This window comes from Cupressus sempervirens, chromosome 7 (genome assembly GCF_028749045.1).
Source record: "Cupressus sempervirens isolate cs-2001-9-10 chromosome 7, ASM2874904v1, whole genome shotgun sequence".
Classification (NCBI taxonomy): Eukaryota; Viridiplantae; Streptophyta; class Pinopsida; order Cupressales; family Cupressaceae; genus Cupressus; species Cupressus sempervirens.
The window spans coordinates 217232687-217239324 of NC_143124.1; the positions used below are offsets into that span (position 1 = coordinate 217232687).

General features: G+C 36.3%; 1 pseudogene; it reads left to right on the plus strand.

Moving 5' to 3' along the window:
* The first annotated feature begins 3910 nt into the window (after positions 1-3910).
* On the plus strand, positions 3911-5146 carry LOC149546272 (glucan endo-1,3-alpha-glucosidase agn1-like; annotated as a pseudogene).
* The last annotated feature ends 1492 nt before the right edge of the window (positions 5147-6638 follow it).

Genomic DNA, 6638 nt, shown 5'->3' on the forward strand with positions numbered 1-6638 from the left:
TTTCATTGTCTCTCCCCTACTTCTTGGTTTTAGGCATCATAAAACCAATCAGATCGACACCATAAATTCTTGTATTTAACAGTATAGCAGTAAGCTATAGATTCTACTTACTTCAGAATGTGAATAAACCATCTTAAATTACCCAAGAATACTATCAATTATAAGTCATAACTTGAGTGATTTGTCTCTAAAACATGAATACACACACTTAGTGCCTTACCTTCAAGATATACATATAGAAAGAAGGATTCATGATTTTCCTTGGTTGAGTCCATCTCTCACCTATCTTTCCACAAGTCCCTATCCAACTAGTTCTCTTGTAAGTGGATCCTTTGTGGGATTTATATAGCTACAAAATTTAGTGGACAATATCTCCTTACAAAGCTTAGGGTGGGAAACAACCAAGTAGGGTTGAGGCCGAAACCAAAAAAAATAATTCCTAGCCTAGTATAGCACATAGAACACGTTTAAATTTAATTAATCAATGCTACAAAGCTCTAGATTTCTAGTCATATGATTAAAGAAAACCATATGCTTGAAGGCCTAACCAATGTGGAATTTGAATTGAAGTAGACATTTCTTGCATCTCATTCTCTTCTTCATTATCATCTTGAAGATTGATTTATTTTTTCTATGTCGTAAATCTTTGACTAAAGAATTGTTTTTCCTCCAACCATTTGTAAAGGCCTATCTGAATTGGATTTTATGTTGTTTTAGTTATCATCTTGAATACTAGTGCAATATATGTCTATTGTTTTTCTCTTTTTTAACAATGAAAATATTCTTGTAATAGATTATAGTTGATGCTCAATGAGGCACTTTGTACCATCAAGGACCAATTTTTATTAATAGCTTCTACAAACTACTTTTGGAGCTATAGATGAACATGTTTCTTGTAGATGAATATATATATATATATATATATATATATATATATATATATATATATATATATATATATATATATATATATATATATATATATATATATATATATATATACATATATATATGTATGTATGTATGTATGTATGTATGTATGTATATCTGAATATTTTGAAGGACCTATTTACATATATTTATTTTGCATGCCCATCAATTAATGAGCATTATAGAGATTCTAAACAATTATTTAGTTGGTGAATTGACAACTTGATACTGACCATGATGGCTATATACAAAGCACATACCATAGAAGGATGAGGCTAAACTATGTGATTTGATTATTTTGTAAGTTGCATATAACTATTTAGTTTCTTTTCTTATTCATGTTTAATGAGTTACCCTACCTATTGAGTACATTTCTAACAACAATGCAAAATCCTTGCTTATGGTTCCCCTATTGAGTTGCCTATTGAGTTGTACAGATATGTTGTAAAGGAGGACAGTTATGCTTAGCAACTTCTTGGAACACGTGGACCTCCACAACATCCACTAATAAGAAACATCTATAGGAATAACAACACAATAGACCCAACAACAAATGAGACCAATAACTTTCTAGACATTGCCAATGTATAATTTTAGTCACCTCTATAGAGATCCATGCAAATTAGAAATGGTAATTTGTAGAACCTGTAATCAACCAAAAATGCACTAGATACCAAGCGAGTTATGGTTCCAACCAACATCAATACCATTAGAACTGGAATACACCAAACTTCTAGAAGGATTAGGAAATATGTGGTTGGAAAAGATGTTCCACATGCCCCAAACAAATGACATTGGTCTACAAGAATTGCACTTCCACAATTGCATCTACCATCTAAAATTTGCATCTGAATCAAGCACCCCATGGAACCAAAAAAATGTACAAAGATGGGGTCCAAAATGCAATTTCCTAGCATTTCCACTAGAGGAATGACTACCCATGATTGTTTAGGACAAGAAACCTACATGGACATTGGCCAATTGTACATTCTACCCAACACAAGATCTTATAACTAGATAATGGGGTGTCCAGTGTCGCACAATTGAGCATCTCTACTAGTTTGACATGATCGAACCCACATAACAATGATGCAATCCAATTACAGTGACAAAGTTCCCAACTTTTGCACGGCCTAGGAAGATACTAGTAAAGATTATGCAGTCCAAGCTTACAATTTCTTATCACATAGTTGCATTCTGCTCTAAATAATGACAAGTAGTTTCCTACATAACAATTACAATATGTCAAAGGCTCATTAAATGATATCACATATTTGCATTATATATATTCTTTGTTGTAAATAATCACAAGCATGTTCCTACATAATTGTTATGACATGTCAAAGGTTTGTTAAATGTCATCACATATTTCCATTAAATATTACACTAATGTAAATAATTACAAGCAATTACAGCATGTCTTCATTCATTAAGGATACTTGCATCCAAACTATTTAAGGTAGTTTTGATGGGCGGTTGATTCATTAATTTGATCCTTGCTCTTGCATTGTTATTATTAATTTTTGTTTTAAATAATCACACGCATTTTCCTACATAACAATTATGACATGTCAAAGGCTCATTAAATGTTATCGCATATTTGTATTATCTATATTCTCCAATGTAAATAATTACAAGCACTTTCCTACATAACAATTACGACATGTTTTCATTCATAAAGAATACTTGCATCCAAATAATTCAAGGTAGTTTTGATGGAAGATTGATTCATTAATTTATCACATATTTTCATTATATTTATTCTCTATTGTAAATAATCACAAGTATTTTTTTACATAACAATTGTGACATGTCAAAAGCTTGTTAAATGTTATTGCATATTTGCAATATATATATTCTCTGATGTAAATAATTTAAAGCATTTTCCTACATAACAATTACGACATGTTTTTATCCGTAAAGGAAGGACACTGGCATCCAAACTATTCAAGGCAGTTTCGATGGAAATTTGCATTGTTATTACTTTTTATAATATATTTGTTTACAACAAGTCGGTATAAGGAAGCCTTTGTTAGGATTTTGGGATCTGATTTATCAGGCTTATCTTATTTATTACATGGTCTATACCAAGCCCCAACGTTCCACGTATCAATGAGTTATGAGCTCATCTACTTCATCTTTAATTCAAGTGATTAATAATTTCAACATGTCTGTCACCTCTGTGTGCCTCGAACTTAAAACTAATTAAAGCATATTGATCAAATCCTTTGAGATTCTATAATTGTGACCAGAGGAGAATAGCCTGCTTTGGGTTGTAACTTAAAAAATCATTGCAACACAAGCTGTAGTAACAACAAATATAATGGTCATATTCCTTGGCTAGATCAGCTACAATCTAAAATGATTAATTCATAATCATACTTAATATCTTAATGTTTTCTCTATGGTAATGAACATCAGGACCTAGCAATACCTTTCTTCTCTTTGATCCAATCAAGCGATGCACCTCGGAATGCTTCGTCAAAACCAATACCTACCACCTATTCACACCAAGCCCGCTACAGCTGCCACTCACATCAAAATCCTGCACATGCATCTCACCAGCCTTCATGCAACTGTAAAATGCATCCAGTAAAGATTGCTTTGGTGTACCCAAGGGTACACCTCCCGTTGCAACTGCTAGTTTTAATTTTCTTCAAGGCGCACCTAGTGTAGAAAGACACCGGTGACCGTCACTTCCAAGACCTTCTCGACATTGGCTAAGTCGTTAATGTCAACTCAATTATGAGGTCAAAACAAAACGTCGGCGCCCAACAACGTGCTTCATCATGAGCCGCTGGCCACCAAAGTCATTCGTCAATGCCAATTACAACCAGATGTCAAACCTATATGAAATCCCTACAATTGATCCCTCCCGCGGGGATCGCACAATCTATCGATTTCCCTCTACGTATACAACCAAGAAAAAAGAAAGTATCATTGTGTTTTAAGCTGTGCAACAATGAAGCTGTTTCTTTAACTCTTAGTTCTCTCATTCCTTTCCATCCGTCCCTCGCGGGTGACAGATACACGGCTGGTGTTCGCCCATTACATGCTCTACGCCAACGACACCATAGACGTCCTCAAGCAGGAGATCCAACTCGCCCAGAGCAAAGGCATCGACGCCTTCGCCCTCAACAGCAACGTGTGGCGCGAATCACTTGCAGACAACATGTACCAGGCCGCGAAAGAAGTGGGTTCCTCTTTCAAGATCTTCTTCTCCGCTGACATACACAGCGACGCCAAAGGCAACCTCACGCCCGCTCAGCTCCTCACCATGCTTACTAAATACCAGTCCCACCCCAACAAGATGACGTACAATGACAAACCCTTGTTCACCGCCTGGCTGGCAGCGATGACTACTAGTGGGCAGAATACAACTACACGTCTGCTCTCGACGGATGGAAGGCCGTCTTTCAGAACGCTGGTGGAAAGGACAAATTCTTCTTCATTCCCTTCTTCCCCACTGACGGCTCCTACTGGGGAGTCCGTGGCACGGCCGAGACGTACACCGATGTTATCGATGGGCTCTTTGCGTGGGATACATCAGCGTGGCCCTACTTCAGCCCCGATTTCCAGAAACCCAACGTTACCAAAGACGAGAACTATCTAAGCGCCTGCAATGACGTGGCGAAATTCTACATGGCAAGCCCGAACCCCTGGTTCTTCAAGAACATCGCGGGTTCTTGTTGCTCTGACGCCTGCAAGAACAAGGATCTCAGTAACTGTAACTATCAAGTGAAGGGCAATTACCAGGGTCCGGGACTCTGGATCAAAAGATGGCAGCAGCTCATAAATCTAAACCCACCTCTGTTGGAGATCGTGACGTGGAACGATTGGGTGGAGAGCTCGTACGTGGCTCTGCCACTCAGCACATCCACCGCCGACGTGTCTGATTTCACTCATCGTGCGTTTCTTCTAGCTAGGGAAATACTAAATAAGTTGGTATAAGTCCGGTAGTGCGCTTGCAATTACGGAGGATTCGATGTGCATGTTTTATTACACGCACGATAAGGACTTAGTCGTGCCAGCCGATGGATACCAAGTGACCTATTCTGATCAGTTGAGTGATAAATTGTACGTGACGGCAATGCTGACTTCGTCTGCCAGCCTGGAATTGCGAGCTGGGAATTCTTCTCAGACATCAATAATAATAGTAGCCTTCATTATCATATATCTAGGAATTTTAAGAGTCATCATAACCATGAGACATTAGAGAAGAATAAGGATTGTAATCAAATGACAACACATCAACAATATTTCACAAAAAATTGATTATTATTACATAATACTATACACCTGACCCTTCCCTTCCTTTCTCCACATCTTCCCTTCCTTTCTCCACATCTCAACTCTGTCTTCTACATGACAATGTATTGTTCTAATAAAAACACATGACCTTTCACCTCTTCTAAGAGTTCATCAAAGATGGATAACTTTCCATCTTCCAAAACTTTTCATTTTTGCAAAAAAATGCCAACAACTTTTTTGACAATTTTACATTTTTTGCACATATTTGCATTTTATGTTTTTACATGATTTCTAGGCACCTTAAATAAGTCCAATATCTTCTTATGACCTTTTTAACACTCCATCTATTTCCTTACATCACATTTCCCACACTTTGACTCTCTTTGGCCCTCATTGCTTAAAACGTGAACTTGGTCAACATGACCTTAATTGAAAACTTAATAACATGAACTGAAACAACTAATACACTAACCTATTAAGACTCAAAAAATTACTAACTAGGACTCAAAATTCTACGAGAGATGGTTAGGGTGTTCCTACAACATAGGGGTCTTGAGAGACACCTTAAAAAGAACCTATGTTGTGTATGCTATGATATGTTAGAAATAGGAATTACTAAGAAGGGGGGGTGAATTAGTAAATTACAAACTTTAGTCAACAACTAGATATTGTTTTTTACTTTAAACCATACATAACAAAGTAATAAAGTAATGTTGAATAGTAACAGTAACCATGCACAAAGATAACTCATAACACCATATTTTGTTAACTAGGAAAACCCTGGCCAAGAGAAAACCCCTGTGGGGATGATACCCACTAGATAATATATTGATATATAAGTTCCTTGTTAGAGGATGGACCTTGTTAGGAGTCAATGAGAAAATTCAGTATAGAGACTCTTTGTTAGGAGACTTTGAATCCCTATTAGGAGATTCCAACCCTGTTAGGAGTTGTAGTACAATAGATGCAAGATGAGCCCACTGCCGAAACATGCACTTCCAATTAGAAGAAGAGATCACTGCCCAAACAAGTAATCAGACTTCTAGAATGTAGGTACTACAACTTCTTCCTTAACTAATTTACAGCCTTCACCTGGATTTTATCTATCACAAAAATAGCTTTATAATACTTCACATATATCGCTTTCACAAAAGTTTGCATATAATTTCTCAACACAACTACCACACTTTTCATTGCAAGATTTCCTTTGCAAAAATACCATGCCTTTACACAAATTGTTGTTAGGTCGTCTAAGACCATAATGCACTTTTTCAACTTAGAGTAAACATCTAGGATGTCGGCCCTAATTGGTCAAGTAATTATTTTGTAAACAAAATAATTCCTTTCCTATAATTTCATTGTCCTATTTCACCAGTAAAACATGAATATCTCTCTTTTTATATAGTCTGTACTAACTTTCAAGGTTATACATATCATCATCAACATGTATGCTATCT